The 20,733-nt window shown below is 49.3% G+C and overlaps 1 protein-coding gene across 8 annotated transcripts in view; it reads left to right on the top strand.

Moving 5' to 3' along the window:
* HIVEP3 (HIVEP zinc finger 3) overlaps nucleotides 1-20,733 on the top strand; it is a 244,961-nt gene that overhangs the window by 132,146 nt on the left and 92,082 nt on the right. For 5 of the 8 annotated variants that reach the window (XM_061360605.1, XM_061360607.1, XM_061360602.1 and 2 more), the window contains one exon: nucleotides 9,184-9,277. The exons of the other annotated variants lie outside the window; for them this stretch is intronic. The gene's annotated coding sequence lies outside the window, so the exon portion shown is untranslated. The remainder of the gene's footprint in view (nucleotides 1-9,183; nucleotides 9,278-20,733) is intronic. 8 annotated transcript variants of the gene reach the window in all.

Below are 20,733 nucleotides of genomic sequence, written 5' to 3'. Positions count from 1 at the left end.
AGCTGTGGCTGCCCCATCCCTGGCAGTGCTCAAGGCCAGGTTGGACACAGGGGTTGGAGCAAGCTGCTCCAGTGGAAGGGGTCCCTGCCATAGCAGGGGTTGGAGCTGGAGGAGCTTTAAGGTCCCTTCCAACCCAAACCAGGCTGGGATTCTGTGAGTCTAAGTAGCCAATGTACCAGAAGAGAGCACACTGATTAGGTACAACAGTCATTCCTGAATGATGAAGTTGCTTTATTATATCTTTCCTAGTGTAGCCTATGTTTTTTACTGAATATTATCTTTGCTTTTTACTGAAGTTGAATTTCAGTTCAGAGTCAACGTTACTGCGCTGTGAGGCCACTTAGGACAACACCAAGCTTGCTGCAGAAACTAGTTTTTCACCGGTTCTAACATTATTATTCAGTGGATGCATATTTCTACACGTACAGAACAAATGCTGTAAATCTGGAGAAGCTGTGCTTGTACATCAAAGAACTGAAATCTCTGCTTTACAAATGCAAAAGGAAAAGAAACCAACTGACTCTAACTATAAAGTTATGGTTGTTGCCTGAATGATGCTTTTATTCCCTTTTTCGGTGGTGTTAGGCTGCTGCCTGCTCTCCCTTGAGCTTCCATCAAAAGATGCTGTCAGTGGTCCCCCCCCCTTTGCATTTAGCCACAGATGCAAAACTTATGATGCTTTATTATTGAAGTTTGTTAAAAGGACACAGTCCACTAATAAAACTATTTTGGTTTTCTATTGCTAACTCTGACTTGAAAGACAGAATATGAGCTGACAAAACGATGTGAGTGGCTTTAGTGAGAAGCATAAATGAGGTAATGCAATTAATGCAAAGAGCAGCAGAAGCTTCTGGTAGAGCACTGGTCACGGGAAATAGCTCTTCCAAGAAAATCTACTTGTGAGTTATTACCTTGCTTCAGGGTATAGGGGGATTTGTGGTGTTTCAGTCCAAACACACGTTGCTGATCCTGCTGCCTTCAAAGTTTTAGGGGTTTCTAATTGCTGCCCAATATATTGGGTTTGGAAGAACTATAACCTGCTCTAGGTGACCCTGCCTGGGCAAAGAGGTTGGGCTACATAATCTCCAGAGCTCCCTTCCAACCTGAATGTGGTCACAGTGATCCTGTAATTCAGTGAATTAAAAGCTGATTGCTTCTCCTTAGGTCCTAGCAGACCAGGCAGTTTTAGGGAGCGTATGTTTTGTCTTCAGAAGTAAGAGCTGTCATTGTCCAGCCTTATCCAAGCCTTGTACTCATCCATCTCATGATGTAGCCCTACTTAAGACTGCATTTCAGGATTAATCTAGTTTTTCTCTAATGAGGTTGTATTATTCAATGTTTCTTGTGTCATCCATTATTTTACTTCTTCCTGGCTGAGTCCGTGGCCATGTGCAGCATAAACTGTCCTATTTAAATACCACTCAGAATCTGGGGCCAAATTCAACTTCAGAATTACTCCATTGAAATGAATGGGCAAATTGTTGGGAAAACTTTCCTGTTTGTCTGTGTATATACTAATGATACTCAAAGAGCAGCTATCCAGAAGTCTGGGTGCCCAGGAGAAATCTTTACAAATAATAAATCATAGGATTACAGAGTGGTTTGGGTTGGAAAGGACTGTAAGATCATAGAGTTCCAGGCCCTGTCTAACTTGAATTTCTTCCTTATATCCAACCTAAGTCTCCCCTGTTTCACTTTGAACCCATTTCCCCTTGTCCTATCACTACAGTCCCTGATGAGGAGCCCTTCTCCAGCATCCTTGTAGCCCCCTTCAGACACTTGAAGCTGCTCTGAGGTCTCCACACAGCTTCTCTTCTCCAGGCTGAACAGTCTCAGTTCTCTTATTCTGCCTCTGTATGGGAGCTGTTCCAGGCCCTCATCCTCGTGGCCTCCTCTGGACTTGCTCCAACATCTCCATGTCCTTCTTATGTTGGGGCCACCAGAACTGCACACAGCACAAAACCAACCCGTCAGTTCAGCTGGAGCAAACGGAATAATCCTGTAACTGAGCTGAGTCCCTCAGCCCCAGCAGTGGCTTCCCCCTCAGCCTGCAGGGTGAATTGGGCTGAGCAGGGTAACCTGAGAGCAGACTGTTACAGGAGTAGTGTGTGAGCAAGTGCCAAAGGTCCAAGATAGGGCAGGCTGCCCGCACTGCCACCTCCTCCTCAGCCTCTGCTGTCAGGGGGTTCCTGCACCTGCAGTGGGATGCTGCCCTGGAGGGGTGGAAGAAGCTATTGCTTCACATGGGGTTTTCCTCTAAAACAAAGCAATGGCAGTGTTTGGGTTAATCCTGGCTGTAATTCCACCAGTGCAGAGGATGCACAACACATTGGTGACCTGCTGAGACACACCAAAGCGCAAAGGCTGCAAGTGGAGCATCCGCATCTGAGCACCGGTGTGTTGGGATGTGTGACTCAAAACCCAGAGCTCATATAAGGACACAAAGCTCATCACATTCCCCAAACGTGGCATTGAAACAGCACATCTCACCCAGCAAAACATGTGCTTCCTGTGAGCTCCAACAGCCTCTGTGGCACCAGCTTTGCTTTTCCTCTTGTCCTCCTTGACACGGTGCTCTCCCTGCCTGGGAATTCATGGTGAGGACATCCTTTGCCCTGCTGTATTTAAGGGAAGATGAATATTTGCATGGGACAGTTGGTGATTTCACAGTCAAGAGTGATTCTGATGACTTGGAAAGCGTTGTCGGGGTCAAAATGAAAGAGAAAGAGGTTTCAGGCAGTGTGACTTAATTTTGATAGCTAATTCTATGACACCTCTTGACTATAAGGCTGATAAATACTTGTGGACTATATACATATGGTATTTCTAAGAAGGAGATCTGTGAGATCGGTGATCAGTGGCTGATTTTACAAATAGGCATTTAGGATATTTGAGATGAGCAATTTCTAATAGGACTTTTGAGCTCTACTAGGGAGAATTGGGAAGGCTTTATCCACAAGACATGACGATGGCAATTTGGGACCACTTGACTTCTTCTAAGCAAAACGGAACATTTATTTTTACACTGTTTCCTAAAGGGGAGATGACTCCTGTGGATACAGAGCAATTGAAAATATATGGTAAAAATGCTTATTTGGTTTATAAATTAATGCTTGTGATGTATAGACTCTCCTTCTGCTAGATGTGGACCTCGTCTGTAACACCTTGTTTCACATGTGTTGATGTGGTTATTGGGGTGTTTCCTGTATATTGGGCTATTTCAGTGGGTTCCAAACTTTTTCCTTGATTTGTAAATCTCACATTTTTACAGGGGGGGTGCATCATTTGCGTAGCAAATTCCAGCTTCCAGGGGCTGGATTTGCTTTTCTTAGTTACAACCCACAAAAACCTTGCAAGCTGCCACTGATCCCCATGGCTCCCCAGGTACACTGGAAATGCCTGGCCTAAAATTAATAGAAAAATGGTCCAGGAAAACAGAAGGGAAGAGAAAAAATGGGCTGGGAAGTCACTGTGTCTCATCCCTCAGTGCAAACAGGGCTGGCAACTGAGTTTGGGCTCATAGAATCATAGAATGGTGAGGGTTGGAAAGGACTTTAAGATCATCTAGTTCCAACTCCCAAAGCTCTGTAGAACCCCCAAGTTCTGAAGATGCTGTCTCCTGGTATGTTGCAGAACTGGGGTAGGTGAGTGGGAAGCTGCTCAGGTGCTTGTGCAAGCATGTTAAATTAGGGTAAGATGGTGCTTGAAGAAATGGATGTGGTTTGGTCCAGCACAGTAAGCATGGCTTAAGGCCGTTCGATCTCCATAGGAGCACTTATGGTGAAGGGAGAAGTCCTAGGTTTCTAGCTGACCTTCTCCCAGGGAGATGCTGAGCAGAGCCTGGGAGGCAGGGGAGGAGTTGGTAGGTCTGGTAACCCCTGATTGCTGGGAATGAAGGCAGAAGAAAGGGGCACAGGCAACCAGAGATCACACAGCTCCAAGGCAAGGGTGTGTGCCACCGTCCAGAGCTGGCAGGGATGGTTTGGAGGCAGGAAGCACGTCAGCCCGGCTCCTTTACTCATCAATTCCTGCTGTGCCAAAATGCAGCAGCGTCCCTCCCCGAGCGCTTTTCCCCATGGTGGAATACATGTGCTCGCTCGCATTACTCATGGCTGGCTGCGCTTTCCATTCGCAACATATTGTTTGACAAATGTCAATTCTGCAGAAAAAGCATCTAAATGATTTCTTCGAGACAAAGTTTCAGATTTAACATTGAGCAGATGCTCTGTCTAAAATTAGCATAATGATTCCTCATGCCTGTTACTTACCAGGACATGTGTCTTTAATGGAAGTGTTGGAATAATAATGAAACTTTGCAGTGATTTTTTTGGGGGGGAATAATTGAAGATTCTCCCACATGCTTTTGAAATGTTTAACAAGCACAGGGACCTTTTCCATTAAGGAACGCTGTTATTCCCATTTTGCAGATGTGGAGACACGGAGCTCCTGCAGTGTCTGAGGTCCAGGATGGAAGCAAGCTGGGGAGAGCAGAACTACAACAGGGGGTGAGAGGGAGGAACTGAAGCCAAACCAGTGCTGCCCTTCAATGGGGGTTTGGTGATGGGCTGGCAAAAGAAAAGATATGGGCTTCCTGGGGTCAGTCTTCCAAATAAGCTCACCTCAGGAAAGGTGCCTGGTGGGATTTCTAAAAGCAGGGGGAGCTCAGGGCTTGCCAGTGATGCTGAGAGAGCCTAAAACTTCTGAAGATCTTATTTTGCTTTTAGGGATTTACAGTTCAGGTTGTAAAAGGTTGTTAAATGTGTCTGAAATGTGCTTGATTCACTGGTTTTGGCTACTCTAGCTTTCCCAAGGGGAAAGGATGACATGAAAACTGTGTTCCCTGTTTCCTATTCAATCAGGACTGTGATTGCTCATACTTGGGCATAGCGGCTTGAAGAAAAACTAAATACACAACAGCATTTGTAGGTCCCCAGACAGGTGAACTGACCTGTTGGTAACTCCACAGCAAATCAGTATGAGAACTCATGTGACAATCCCTGGTTCCTTTGCTTTCCAGTGCCTAAAGGGGCTGCAGGAAACCTGGAGAGGGGCTTGGGACAAGGGCCTGTAGGGACAGGCCAAGGGGAATGGCTTGAACCTGCCCCAGGGGAGACTGAGCTGAGCTCTTAGGCAGAAGCTCTTCCCTGTGAGGGTGCTGAGGCGCTGGCACAGGGTGCCCAGAGAAGCTGTGGCTGCCCCATCCCTGGCAGTGCTCAAGGCCAGGTTGGACACAGGGGCTTGGAGCAAGCTGCTCCAGTGGAAGGGGTCCCTGCCCATGGCAGGGGTTGGAGCTGGATAAGCTTTAGGATCCCTTCCAACCCAAACCAGGCTGGGGTTCTGATTCCCACACTGTGGCAAAGGGGTTCTTTGGGGGAACCTCCTTTCCCACTGGGTTACTCAAACAGCAGCTCGAACAGTCACGTATATGGAAAAGCTGAAAGTCCTGACCATGCTTTTGGCTTCTCTTAACGCATTTTAGCAGGGACCAGCTGGAAGCATGCAGAGCACCAAGGGTGCTCCGAGGAGGAGCACAGCACTGGGAACCCCTCCACAGCAGCAGGGATGGTGAAAAAAGTAATAGAGCCCAAAACCAGAGAAGTGGGAACAGATTCAAAGAGGCCTTTTCAGGCAGCAGGTAATTTGTGCACACCCTGAGGTGAACAGGAGTGGGGTGAAGGCAGCGTAACCAGACCAAACACCAAGGGGAGGAAAAGAGGCTGAGCTTTAAATGAGGAGTGAGATGTGGTTGTTTAAACCTGACCTGACCCTTTCCTAAATGCTGCGTTCTAACAAAGGATTTCCACAAAACTGCCCATCGTGGCCTGAACTTAACCCTCTGTGTTCCTGACCCTGCAGTGGGAAGAGGAGTCTCAGGGGAGCCTGGTCCTTCCGTTTCCCATCCAAGCAAAACCACGCTCTTCCACCCAGGAAAAGCCACCAGGACCAGGCAAACACCTTTGTGTTGGTTGTCCTGAATGGTTGTGTTTGTGCTCAGGGGAAAAAATACTTGGACCTTTTTGGTTGTTGGAGCACAGAGCTCAACCTCCATGAGTGTGAAAAAGGATGTTTGGGTGTTTGATGGGATGAGCACAGTAAAGGAGGCTGGTTAAAGTCATTCAAACCATGAATGTGCCCATCAGGGGCTGGAGCACCTCCCATATAAAGATAGGCTGAGTAAGTGGGGGCTGATCAGCCTGGAGAAGAGAAGGCTGCGTGGAGACCTCAGAGCAGCTTCCAGTGTCTGAAGGGGGGCTGTAAGGATGCTGGGGAGGGACTCTTCATTAGGGACTGTAGTGACAGGACAAGGGGTAATGGGTTAAAACTGAAACAGGGGAAGTTTAGATTGGATATAAGGAGGAAGTTCTTTACTATAAGGGTGGTGAGGCACTGGAATGGGTTGCCCAGGGAGGTTGTGAATGCTCCATCCCTGGCAGTGTTCAAGGCCAGGTTGGACAGAGCCTTGGGTGAGATGGTTTAGTTTAAGGTGTCCCTGCCCATGGCAGGGGGTTGGAACTTCATGATCTTAAGGTCCTTTCCAACCCAAACTATTCTATGATTCTATGATTCTATGTTTGATGTTCTGTGGTGCACTTTTAAGGCAATGTTAGCACTTTGCTAGTGTTTTCTTGAATTCCTGGGGCTGTGTCTTCCAAAGAAGAGAGAGTTTATCATAGCAGAGGTGCTGAAGTCACACCAGGCTGGAAGGTGATACTTTAGTAAGCCCATCTCACAGCCAGCTCTCAGTTCATCCCTGTGTGCAGAAGGAAGGAAGGAAGATGGTGGATGTCAGGAGGAGATGATCTGTCTGTCCAGCTTAGTAAAATCAGAACCATCATGAAGCTGCTGATGAAATCCTAGGTTGGTTTGGCTTGGAATCAACCTGAAAGATCTGAGATTCTTACGCAGTAACTGAGATGTAGCTGATTTTTCCCCCACTGTGACATGGAGTAAATGGGACATTGCTTTGGTGGCTGCTTTTGCTTCTGATTAGGGGTCCCTGTGTTTCTGTGAGCTCTGTTTCATCTGTTACATGTCTGTCCATACCCTCAAGTTGGATACTTGCCGTAACCAGTCCCTTCTATTGCCACAGTCCCCTGATCAGTGTGGGTTGTGTTAGCTGATTGAAGTGACAAACATGCTTTTACTGCTCCTGGCCCACCAGAGCTGGGCTGTGCAGAGCTTCAGATGCGATCTGCTCTCCATGGCCAGCAGCAAATGGGATGTGCAGCTGGGGCTGGAACCCAGCTCCTGGGATGGAGCAGCTCAGTAATTGCAGCCAGTTCGATGTGAGAGCTGGCTCGAGGGGGGGATACACCCAGTTTCAGTGTTTATCAAGTGAGGTTTGGGAGGGCAGAGGCCGTTCCACATGCACTGGTTGAGAGTCCTTGCAGGCCAGTTAGTGTATCCAGTGTCTGACTGCATCCGGACAATTCCTTAAGGACCTTAAGCAACTGCACCTGCTGACACCAAAGTGACTCAGGCTGAGCCTGGAGCAGCTTGGGAGCAAAATGAAACAAATAAAACTGTGGAGCATTTTTACATCACGCTCCAGTTCTCATTTCTGCCTGAAATGAGAGGAGCTGAAATTGGGTGTGAAACCGGGCTATTGAGGGAATTGAAGCGCATGTGTTACATGGTATTTGTGTTACAAAAGCATTCAGGGGATGCAGTTGACATGGAGCTTGCTCTGTGGCTGGTTGGAGATGGGCCAGGCGGGTGTTTCGATAGCGGGTTTCCAGTCATTAATTCTCCTGATGAGCAATGTGCTGTTTGCTGAGCAAAGTGACACCTCTGACGTTCACCCCAAAAAGCACATCCAGTGAAGTTTCTCATTTGGCTGCCAGTGTAATTAATTCCATCACAGAGACTTCGTATCAATGCTATTTCATCATTAGGTGACTTTTCTTTCGGCCTAACCCTGACTTAATAAAGTCTGGATTCAGATAGGAACATAGGTTTGGTAACAGTGGGGGTTCTGAGGGGTCAGGGTGTTTTCTTTATAACTAGGGACTTTTTTTGTGCTGCCTGCCTTAGAAAAGGAGCACTGAGATGCAGTTTTGGCCAAGCCAGCTCTGGGGTACAGCTACTTCTGCTTTCTTCTAACCCCCTCCCAGCCTGCTGCTTCCCAGCTGTCTGGCCTGGAGTTGTCTGGCTCTGTCCTCCGAGCTCATCTCAGGCTGCCCAGTGCCGGGATCCCGGTAGGAGCCAGGACAAACAGCGCTGGAGGCCTTAGGCCATCATCCCGTGGAAGTGGGACGGGGCTCTGCGGATCTCGGGATCTCGCCTGCATGAGCGTTTTGCCTTGCCTGCAGCAGAATGAAGGAGGACTTTGTCTTTCTCCCTTTTAGCGCAAGGGCTCAGGCTTTCAGATTGTTACGGCAGTGATAACTTAGGCGGAAAAAATAAAAGGAAAAAAGGGACAAAAAGAGGAAAAGGAGAAAAAAGAAACCTGGCTGCGTTTGGGGTAATCGGGGCCGTCGAAGCGGTGCCGGACCCTCTGCCCCCCTCCTCTCCCTGCCGCAGCAGCGGGCGGACGCGGACGGGTCCCCTCTGACCCCCCCTTCCCCGGTTGCAGGTCCCTTCCGCTTCCCAATCCCGAGGGAAGCGGCTCGGGCTGCCCTCAGGTCCCCCCTCTCAGATGGGGAGGGGGGGGGATTGCCGGGGCAGAGCGGGAGGGGATGAGGAGGAGGAGGATGTGGTGGAGGAAGGCGGCGAGGGAGGGATGGATGGAGAGGGGAGGGAGGCGGCGGGGCGGGCGAGCCGCGCTGGCAGCACCGTGCCGGGAGCGCGCTCCCTCCGCCGGGTCGGGGCTGCTTCCTTCCCTCCCGGCCTCCAACGGCACCGGCTCCTGCAGGCAAGAAGCCGCTTTTGTGATGGAAAGCGCTGGGAGTGTGTGTGGGGGGAAACGACGCGGACCACGAGCATCTCCGACCCGCTCCTCCGGTCCAGCCCGGCGGAGTCTCGGTTCTCCCGTCCCCGCTTGGGGCTGCGAGGACCGGGCAGCTCCTCCCGCAGCATCCGGGGGCCGCAGGATTCCCTTGTCCGCTCCGAGAGCCCCGGCAGCTGCTTGACAACAGGAAACAATGTGTAGTGAATGGAAAAAAGGGGGTGGCGCCGGCTGAACAACTTCCCTTTACATCACTGCCCAAATAAGGAGCTTTAAACTCACCTTTTCTGTTGCAGCCCGGCAGAAGATCCCCCCGGAGCCCCCGGTCCCCACCGCCCGGCGGGCAGAGCCATGGGAGAGCCGCGGCTGCCGAGCGGGGGGCGAGCGCAGGTAACGGACCCGGTCCTGCTTCCAGGCTGCGGGACGGGGAGGGGGGGGGGGGGGGTACGAGCTCTACTCCATAGATATGCATTATTAACTATTCCTCGTATCTGCCGTGGAGAGGGAAGAGCAGCCGGTGAGGTGTAATTACGAGCACTTGTAGCAGGCGGGCACAGGATGAGGTCACCGCAGTGAATAACGCGGAGTTACGGGATGTCGGGTTACTCCGCAGTGTAAACACCGAGGGGTTGTTTCTCTTGATCCGGCGCCAGGCAGCCCGGGTGCCTGCCCTGGCAACTGGCATGAACTGTTCCGCTCTTAATTGCCGGCCACCTCTAATTAATGTCCTGCGAGCTGGCTGGCGGCTCCGACTGGCTGCACCATGGGGCAGGGGTGAGCTGTGGGTCCGGCTGTCTGGGACGGATTTCCTCCTTATCGCTTGCACAGGAAAGCAAGCGGGGAGCAGAGGGGTTGTTCCCGGGCCACACGTGATGCGAGGGAGAAGCGGTGTGAGTGAATTCCCTAGGCAAGCTCCTGGCAAACTGGCTTTCCCAATCCAGAGCCCAGATTACCTGCTGGGCTGCTGCAAGGAGGCAAGAGGGGTTGGATGCAGGGAAGGAGGAAGACTCCTGTACCTGGGGCTCACCCTCTGTGTGCTTTATCCTTTTCTAGCGTTTCTCGATGCTGACGAGCACCTGCACATCAGCATATAATGAGGCAGCTTTAAAAATGCATTGTCTGAGTAAATGAGCACTAACGATTTAAGCTTCTTAATCCTCTTCGATGGAAATGAATAAGGCTTTGGATGCACCCAGAGGTGTGATCAGAGATGCAGACACGGGCTGAGCCACGCTATGCAAATGTGGGGATCGTTATTCCGGGAAAAGGCACCATGCATCGTTTTATTTCACTTTTCCTCCTTGTTCTGTAGCTAATCCCCACTATTGGGAAAGCACCAGGCACTTTTACCCAGTTCCACTCTGGCAAGTGGAAATGTCTGGGGCAGCTGACATGGTGATTTATGGTGTGAGCAATAGAAGCCAAGTCCAGCTCCTCTGCTTGAGGATAACCTGTTGCTTACAGGCTTTTAGTTTCCCTGGTGTTGAAAGATGAGTTGTGTCAGCGTGCAGAGCCAGGTTTAACCTGTGCTGTCTGGATGTCCTGATAGTCCCTTTGTCAGAGCTCTCATCTCTCTTACTCTGTTTGGCTTCAGGGCTCCTCAAGGAAGCTGTTTGTGCTTGTTGGGGACTGTCATGCTTTTCTCAGTGCTTCGGGAACTTCTCATTGTGGTTATTGTAGGAGAGCTTTCACAATGCTGTCAGAGTGTGTTTCCCTGATAAGAATAGGTGGGATTTGTGTGGGGTGGGATGTGATTCTCACTTGGCTTCCCCACCCTTGGAAGTGCTCAAGGCCAGGTTGGATGGGGCTTGGAGCAACCTGGTCTAGTGGAAGGTGTCCCTGCCTGTGGCAAGGTCCCTTCCAACCCAAACCAATCTGTGATTTACGATTCCATGAAGAGGCTCCAGAGCCCATCACAATGCATCTCCTTGACTCCATCCCCTTCCTGCCTCCCTCTTCGTAACAGACAGGTCAAACTGAAGGGCTCCTAGAAATATTTCATCCCTAGAGAATTAACCTTCAGTGGAGGATGCAGAGGTACTGTGTAGACGATGGGGGTTGATGTGTGCTGTCCTGACTCGCTCCTGAGAAGATAAGCCACATGCCTCCAAGGCTTGCCATGGGGCTTCTCAGACTGGTGAGAGATTTCCCTGCAGTCTTTATTAAGGAAATGGAAAACAAAATGCGTTGAGGACTTGTGTAAACTGTGTGTCACAAGAAAGGCTTTGAGAAGTCACTGGTGGATTAGCTGATGAATGTGTTGCCACCAAACTGCATGTGGCAGGTCTGGGCTTTGTGTCCTCTGGGGCACACTCAGCACACAAAGTGCTGTGCAGCCTTTGAGGAGCCCTCTCCTCTCCTGGGGAGCGCTTGCAGCACGAAGGAAAGGGACTTATCACTGTACCCTAACACACAGTGGGCACTTCAGATTTCTCTGTGTCAGACATCATCTGTTTCAGCCCTCTTGCGGGTTCCGTACTGCACAAGGGACAAGGTTCCTTCACCCCTTGCCCTCCTAAGTGGCAGAAAAAAGGAGAGACAGGACCACAGGCTCTGCTCATTTGCTTTTCCTGACTGAGCAAAAGCACGTTCTTGCAGCTGGGGTGGAGGAAAGGGGCGGGGGGGGAGCAATGTTTGCAGTTTGCTCTTGAAAAATAGCCGTCAATAGCTCAGTGTTCAGCTGGGGCAGTCTGCAGCGTGTGTGAGCGTGATCGGATGTGGGGGACTACTGAGGGATCCGGTGGGGTGAGTCCCGGGAGAAACGCTCTCGCAAATCAGATTTATCCTGACGTTCCCAACAAAAGCGCTGTTGAGAAAGCTGCGGGGATAAGGCAGCGCTGACATGGGTGGGTGAGCAGGAATCGGAGAGAGCCGGGAAGTGTATCCCGCCTGGGGAAATCACCGCCGCCGGCCTGTTGATTGGGTGGCAGGTCATTAATGAGGGGCTCCTGGGAACTCCCTTGCCGTACGTCACTGGCAACGTCCCATGGCCCCATCGGGTAGCTCCTTTTGCGTTAGGAAAGCTGGCTTCCCCCCCGACTCCCCTCCGCACTGAGGTTCCTGCTGGCTCCGAGCTCGGAGGAGCTCTCCCGGCATAACTTATGGCCACATTTGGCTGCACGTGTTGAATGCAGAAAGGGTTTCAGCAGACTCGCTGTTCCTAAAGCACTTTAAAGCGGTTGCTTTCTTGGCAAGGGGGTTCAAACTGAGGGGGAAAAACCCCAAAACCCTCTGGAAAAGAAAGCGATTGATTTAAAATGTACATTCAACGTTATTGCCTCTGACTTTAAAGAAGCTGCTTGTTAGTAGATCTCGATAACTCTGCTGGGCTCGGCAGGCAGTAGGGCCAGTTGGGATGCAGGGATATTGTGTTTTCCATCCTGCCTTTCCATCCATTACACTTTGCTGAATTCTTCCCACCTTTGGTTTGTTAATCCGCTCCGGTTTCTCACTGGTGCTCCCCCTCCTGGGCTCTGCCGAGACCACCTTGCATGAGGACAGTTGTGATTAGTGCTCCCGCTGTGCCATGACTTGAATGCAAACAAAATGGGCTTTCCCAGGCCGGCTTTGCACAGTCAGCTGGGATCGCTGTGCCTATAATCGGTGCAGTAATCAGAATAGAGATTTTTATCCTGCCGGGCTCTAATTACACGCCTGCATAAGGTGAACCTTTTAATGAGCGTCAAAAGACGCATTGTGTGTCAGGGAGGGCCCGTGTTCAAGGGACTAAGGGATTATTCAGTCATTCAAAAAACATTTGCTGAAAGTAAATGTGCAATAAATCTTCCTTATCCTCTACACCGCCTCATTTTCTTCACAAAGCTCTGAACCAAGCCCAACCCCTCCTCCTTAGGAAGTCCAGGCTGTGTCTAGCTCATGTAGCACTGATTCTTCCATACTGCCCACTCTTCTGAGCTTTCTGAGAAGATGAACAGGCCTTGCACGTGCAGGAGGGTAAGGTGAGGAAACCAGTGTCAGAGCTCATTGAGATGAGCAGAGGCATCCCTGAGCCTTAACCACGTGGAAATCCTCTGAGAAGCCTTTTCCCTTAGAGGAACGGAATCTAAACCATTTAAATGCATCTAAATGGTATTTTTGTAGCCCTTTTGTTTTTCCAGTTGTACGGAAAATTCATCCTGGGGACACTTTTCTTCTGGGAAGTGCTCAGCCACTTTGAAGCGGGGATAGCTAGGAGGAAAACATGAGTGAGATCAAGTTTTCCTGCCTTCCCAAAATGGACTTGCTGTAAGCACGGACTGCTTGTTCCTCATTGCCTTGACACTCAGGTACCATCTCACGTAGGCACAAAGCCTTGCGGGGCTGTAGGAGCGAGCAGGGGGGTCAGCCACTGGCACAAGCTCGGAGCAGAGCATCTTCAGTGTGGTGGGAAACTTCATTATACATTGATGATATGAAAATCTTTCTTGTGCAAATGAGGTTTTCGGTTTCAGCAGCTCCTCAGTCTCCAGATCCTAAGTTGAGTTTTCCATGTCACTTATCCAGACCTTTCCTTCTTCCTCCCTCAGACTTTGGAGGGTCACCTGCTCATTAAACCATTATTTAGGCTTTGCAGCCCTGAGAGTCTGTGGGGTTTCAATTATTTCTGCTTCTCCATTAGACCTACAGATTTTAGGCAGGAAAGCAAAGTGTGTCAGAAATTGCCTGGATCCAGCTGAATTCAGACATAGGATTTGGGTTTCTCTGCTAATGTTGGTCTCAGGTGCACTGGGACATGGAAGGGTTTGCTGAGCCCTCATTTGGTGGTGCAGTGTAGAGGGGAAACCTCAGGAGAATCCAGTGAAATTAAGCCTGGCCCTTTTCCCAGCAAACCTGGTTCCCTGAATTCTTTACTGCCATGCTCCTACATCCAGATTGCAATCCAACTTCTGCGTTGCTTAGATGGTCCCTCCTCAAGGGCAGTTCATTACTTCACAGAACTCAAAAGGCACAAACCAGCCAAAACCCTTAATTCTATAACCACCTTTTATCACTTTTCATAAGAATTACTAGTGAGTTTAAATCCCAGGAATACATGGACTGGCCTTTGTCCTCAGTTGTATGAATATTCTCTTCATAGCCCTGTCTATCCTCAGTATCATAGCAAACTCTGAGCCAGTGATGTCAAAGGGACCCGAGAGGTGTTGTGAGCTGCTTGTATTCCTGATTCAGGTCTTGGGGTAAAAAGCTGCACCCCAAAAATAACATGGTAAGTTGTGGGTTTAATGCTATAGAGGTCTGCATCACACTGCATCTGCTATCTCCATGCCTTTCATTTGGTGAAGTGTGGTTACTATTTAGATAGTGGGGTACAGGGTTCACAAAATAGGTTGTGAAACTCAGGGCCTCTAGGAGCTTTCAGGGGGTTCAGGAGGAACACCCTGGGCTTTTGGCTGGTTCCTCCTGCCCCAAGCTGCTGGGAGATGCCCAAGAAAAGGTGATGGATGGAAAGGCTCGCCCCATTCCCTGCTGTTCAGGGTTGAGGCACTGAGGACTGCAGGGATGCATTGAGTGACCTGGGACCAATGCAGAGGGTTTGTCACTGACAGCAGTGTTTCAGAGTTTTCCATGAGGCATCGCTCACTCTTTAAATAGCTGCCCACGGGTTTCCTGTGTTCCCTCTTGCCCCTTATTCAGTTTTTGGGGGGTTTGTTGCCTTCTGGATTGATCTACTAATGTAAAGCTATAGGAAAACTGGAGATGGGGTTAAAATGAGTTGAATAGAAATGAAAAATAAGGAAGTTCCAGTATGTTCATGTGTTTTGGAAAGCACTGGGATGTGCTGTGACTCTGTAACGGGCTGGTTTGCAGTTGCCACCCTATTGCCACAGGGGAGTAAATCTGATAAACTCCTATGGAGGCAGCAGAGGCTCACCAGGTTATATGGGCTGCAGAGGAACAAGTTTAGGGTGATGAGCTGGCTGGGTGTGAGGAAGGATGGAGAGGTGATGGGTGTTCCTTGAGGGGATGGTGAGTATTGTGTGGTGTTTGTGGAGTGGCTCTCCTTAGAAGAGCTGTTCACAGCAGTTATTCTTTGTACATGCCAAAGCAGCTAAGGGATTACTCCAATTTGAGGTCTCTTGGCATCCCATCTGGAGTGCTGGTCTGAATGGGGAGGTTTCTGTTGCGGGGGATGTCAGGGTGGTAGGGGCAGGACAAAGCGTTCCTGTGTGTATTTGAACCCATCAGAAATGCGTTGGGTCTTTGCACATTTTGAAGGGGAAAATGCAGTTTTGGTCATGTTTGAAAGAAAAACGCCTTCATTTTGAGGACTTGGAGTGCTTGACTTTGGAACAGAACAGTGCAAGGAGAGGTCAGGCTAGAACCAAGTGCAAAAATAGGGTTGTAGATACCTGCAGAAGAATGTGAAGCTTTTCAGAGCTGGAAGTTGAGCTGGGTGTTTAACTGCCTGCCCCAAACTTGCCCGTAGTGCTCAGGTATTTCCTTCATGACTTTCTCAGGCTAAAATTAACAAAACCTAAAGATAAACCACTCTTCCCTCCTATTCCACCACTCTGTTTACACGAGGAAACTGGCTGGGACACAGCAGGGTGACCACTGTAGCCTGGAATAAGCGTAGGCTTCTTCTGGAAGTGAGGAGCTCTGCTGGATGCTATCCTGCAAGTGTTTCTGGCCAATGTCCTTCTGTGGAAAAGTGCGTGCCTCAGTTCCCACTTCTGTAAAATGGGGTTAAAAATACCTTCCCTCCCTCCCTCCTCCCCGGAGCATTGCCACACTCCCTCCGCAGCAGCTTGTAAAACACCACAGAGTTCTTTCCACCACTGTGAAAAATGCTAAATAAAGGTACATTGGTACTATTTTAGAGAATATTCTATACTAGAATGAATGGCTACAAATACCTCTGCAAACATGCTATGGTGAAGATGTGCTGTTAGGGTTCATGAGAGCTCTAGGCTGAGGAAGTGATTGCTTTTGAGCATTGATGGCCCAGCAGCCACTCTGAAAGCTGCCCAAATGAGTAAAAGAGACCCAAGACTCACCTAAGATCTTCCTCACATCATACAAGTAGAGATGCCAGCAGCACAGGCTGGATCTTCGCATCTGATAGCATCCTACAGTAATGACTCAGTGTCTAATGAGTTTACTGCTGTGGTTTGTACCATTACGAAGGTAATCCTTTTAATTCAAGGAGCATTTATTAAAACCAAACCCTTGCTGCTTTTGCAAACCTGCTCTGAATGGCGCCGTTTGCATTCAGGCGAGTGAGGAAGGCTGAAACCATTGCTGCCAAAGTGAAGGGTTTTTTCATAACCCTAAGGCAGCTCTGTGCTGAAGAAAACGCCTGCAGTGGTGGTTTTATTATGCATTATGCAGGGTTTAAGTCTTTAAAGAAGTTAAGGGAAAGTCCCAGATGAGGACTTGGTTGCCTTCTGTTCTCCATGGAATGTAGCTGCTTTTCACTCCTGCCTGCAACTCATTGCCATAGACATGGTCTGCTGCCTTTGTGTTCTGATCTGTCACCCACCTGTGGGGATTTGCTGCAAAGTGAGCAAGTACTTTGCGTTCGTATTTGCATTCATCAGAATTCAAACTTATTCTGAAGCCTGGAAATGGATTGCCAAAATGTTAAACCAGCAGTTAAATCTTTCTAAGTAAACAGGTGTAAAGGCAGAACTGGAGGGTGGGAATATAACAGAAAGCCTCCAATCCCACTTCCTCTGAGCTGGAAACCTCTGCTGACAGTCAGGGTTGTATCTTGCTGGTCCTGGGAGCCTTCTGGTTGTGGATGTGTCAGTCATGTCAAGCACAAAACTTGTCAGAAAGGAAGCTAAGCTGGACACTGGGGGCTAGTTTTTATTTGGGTTTTTTTCTTTCTGAACCCATTTTGTCCATCTTGGAGCGATACCTTCCTGAGTGAACAGTAATTTGGTCGTGGGGAATCATAACATCACAGCATGGTTTGGGTTTGAAGAGACCTTAACCATCATCCAGTTCCAATCCTATGGGCAAGGACACCTTCCACTAGAGCAGTGGGCACTGGCACAGGGTGCCCAGAGAAGCTGTGGCTGCCCCACCCCTGGCAGTGCTCAAGGCCAGGTTGGACACAGGGGCTTGGAGCAAGCTGCTCCAGTGGAAGGCGTCCCTGCCTGTGGCAGGGGTTGGAGCTGGAGGACCTTTAAGGTCCCTTCCAACCCAAACCAGGCTGGGATGCTATGATTCCCTGTCAGTCCAGTCCCAGCAGCAGTGGAGATGGCCACAGCCTCCATCTGCCCCCATACTGAGAGCAGGCTGCCCATAGCCCGAGTAGGGAGAGCAGCATGGGAGCCCCTTGAAAACACACCCAGAGTTTCATGTGAATGGGAACTGCAGCTTTGCATGCCTCAGACCTCAGATAACTGAATGAACATGAGTGCTGAAGGTGGGGGAGTGTGATGTAGAGAAGCCCTGGTACTTGGTACTTTCCTGCTTTTGCACCAGGTTGGTGGCAGAACTCGGACTGCCTTTCACAGGACAGGACATAGCACATGGAGGGGTCATTCCATCCCACCTTGCTGGGTAAAATGATTTGCATCTTGTACTCAAGAAAGCTGCTTTTGGAATGGGGTATTGGGATAGACTGGTTTCTATCTCTATTCAGGAGTATGCTGTTGCACACCTGTGTATAGAACCTGCCCATGTCCAATCCCCAAGACACTTAAAAAGTGGTGTTTTGATTCAGTTTCCATCTCTGCTTGCATTTGCAGTGCGGCGGCCACTCGGTGCTTGGGCTGTCACGGGGAGGACTCATCCCCAGTGCCAATGAGCCCGTCTGTGCTCTGGGTGTGTGCATGTGTGAGAGCAGGCGCAGGGGATGTTTTCCATTGAACGGTGTTATTTCTGGCGCTGCTGCTTTTTCTGTAATCACTGTGGAAACTGTTATGCTTGGGGGTTCATCAAGGAAACACTGTGAAGTTCTTCAAGGGAGAAATATATTAAGCAAGTGGCTGTGATACTGGTTTCATAAGGGCTCACTTTAATTGGGAACAGTGTATTCAGGAGATTTTTATTGGCTGTGTTTCTAATGGAGTTGAGAAGCAGCTGAAGTGAAATGGCAGAGAAGAGCACCCAGGATACTGGAAAAGGGGAGGTTCGGTGCTTGAATTCTGGTGCCGTGTTGTATGGTGGTGCTTCAGGAAAAAAATAACATCAGTTAGCTTTTATTATGAAGAGAAAAGAAATTTGAAGATAGCTGGGATGATCTTAGAGAAATATGAGAAGTTACAGATGAATGTATATGGTGATAGGGGGTTTTTAGACCTATTTACGGGTGTCCTACTCCATTGTGGGAACAAATGGCTCTGTTAGAGTAGATGGGCACGGCTTCACCGCATGGCTGAGGCTGGATTTGGGATGATGATGTGCCGTGGTGCTCAGATATGGAAGCATCTCCTGTGCACTATTCACAGGGTGGGAAGTGTGGTGGGAGAGCCCCTGGACCTGCTGCTGCTGGAGGAGCCACCTCCAGATAGGAGCTGCTCCACAAAGACCGAAGTTTCTATGCCACAGCTTCATGTGCAGTGAGGTGCAGCTGACATGCAGGGGGTGTTGGTCAATGGGAAGCTCCCCATGACCCGGCTTCAGTGAGCGCTCGAGCCCAGAACCCCCCCGTGTGCTGGGTGCACCCCCAGAGCGTGAACAGCAGCTCAGGGAGGGGATCCTGCCCCTCTGCTGTGCTCTGGGGAGACCCCCCCCCTGCAGTCCTGATCCAGCTCCGGGGCAGGGGGTTGGAACTGGACGGGCTTTGAGGTCCCTTCCAACCCAAACCAGGCTGGGATTGTATGACCTGGGGAGAGAAATGTACAGTCAATTACTGCAGGGAGAGGACCTTGTGCAGCCGGAGTGTGCTCTTCCCATGCCATGCAGCCTGTACACCCAAGGCTGTTGTAATCCCATGTCCAAAGGGAGCAGTGAGGATGTTCATCCTACTGCTGCAGCTCCCCACCAGTACTGGGCTGTTTTCTCTTCCTGTAATGTATTAGTACCAGAGTGATACACATGGGCTGTGCTCAGCATGGCATTCCTCCCAGATAACATGACATTTCTGTATGGATGCGGGAACAACACTGTTCACAAATTGGGAAGGAGCTTCTTCATTTTGTAGGTGCAGCACAGCGCAGGCTGGTCCTCAGTGCTTGCATGAGGTTGTGGAGAACTGGCATTCTGTGCAAACGTTATCTATTAACCCTCACTAAATTACAGTTGAATGGTTGAATTTCTCCAATTCCTTCTTTGATGCAGGAATAAACCCCTTATTTCTCCTCTGTACTTCACATACTGGGGGTATCATTATTCCTTGTCAAGGAGCTGATCTAACCCAGTCCAGAGATTGAATTATGCCACTGCTTATTCTCGAAGCACAAGGACCTGACATGCTCAATCACATCAGTTCACCTTGCTCAGCAGCCTGTCCCTGGAGGATGCAACAAGCTTTGCCAACACATCTCCCATGGGACAAACCTCTGTCATTCTGGAGGTTCTTGTTCAGTATCATTAATCACTTATTCATAATCAGAGTAGCTCCATCACATACCAGAAATTGGATGTATTGGGCTAACTGGCTGCATGGTCCCAGCTTCAAGGAGATAGCGCATGGACAGGAGGAAAAGAAAGGGTTATAGTGGCCAGGAGGTGAGGTGGGTTCACCAGCTTTCATGTTTGCCATATATTTTATTTGTGGTGCTTCAGAGTGCTCCTTTTCATTGGCATTTGTGGAGAGGCTGCTACCGGAAAGAGGAAGGGCGGTTTTGTCTATGCTATACATATTTGATGTTTTGCATTTTAATAATTACCTGAATAATTTACTCAAAGTCGCCTCTCACTTTATTTTGGGATCTCTGGAGGCATTCTGTTTGCTTAACACTCTGAAAGTCTTCACAGCATTCAGGGAATGATTTATGGCTATTGATTTGTACGGCACCCAGTACGAGCTTCATGTGCAGAAATGATGGTTCTTCCAGGACCGCTTCTCCCACCATTGAAACAGAGCCTCCTCTGATTAACAGGGAGTGAGATGGACAGATCCGTACAATTTGATGACCTCAGCAATTAATTATTTATTGAGCTTTTAATTTTGCATCCATCATTCCAGCTCTGTCTCCCCTGACTTGCCAGAGCAGTTGCACAGGGAGGTAAAGCATCAGCAGATACCTTTAGGAGGGAGGTTTGCAGCTCTGTTTAGAGCAGCTCTGCAGTGCTGGTGTTAACCTCTGAGACTCTGGAGAGGAGCTGATATCTACCTCGCCCCTGGGTATTTCAGGTTTTCAGAGACCCTGAGTCTAAAGCCTTTATTTAAGAGCTGTGTTTCCCCCCGGACTTCAAGCTGTTAGGCAGATGACAGTGTTAATCCATCCTGGCCCTGGAGCTGGTGTGTGCGTAAGCCTCTGTTTCCTCTGGCTGTGGACAGAGAGGGGTTGCATTGTTCTATTTAGCATCTCATGTCACATGAAAACTCTGCTTTCCTTGGGTCTTGTGCTTCAGGGCTCCCAGCAGATGTCAGCAGGTATCAGGAGGGCAGTTTTTCTAAGCACACAAGCAACTGAGGATGCTTTGTCTTGCTTTTTAGCTTTCCTCTGTCTTTTTGGAAGGATTAAGGGTGGCCTCAGCTGGTAGGACACTAAGGTTTGGGATAATCTGGTGCTATCAAGCATCGGCTGTTGTGGATGTGACAATTTCCTTCCTTGGCTGTATTGTTTTGCTCATGGATTCGGGATCGCTGTGTCCGTGACTCAGGAGATATCTCATGATACTCATGGGATTTCTTCTTCCTTTACTGCCAACAGCACCTGTGGGACCTCTGCACACCTGCTCATTTCCAGAATCTCCGGGATAGTTGGGAGCTGTGTGTAAGC

The sequence above is a fragment of the Neopsephotus bourkii genome, unplaced genomic scaffold (genome assembly GCF_033783945.1).
Source record: "Neopsephotus bourkii isolate Nb327-2 ecotype Australia unplaced genomic scaffold, CSIRO-AGI_Nbou_v1 NB_1036, whole genome shotgun sequence".
Taxonomy (NCBI): Eukaryota; Metazoa; Chordata; class Aves; order Psittaciformes; family Psittacidae; genus Neopsephotus; species Neopsephotus bourkii.
Note: the sequence above shows the minus strand (reverse complement) of the source record. Positions and strands in the feature narration are given on the sequence as shown.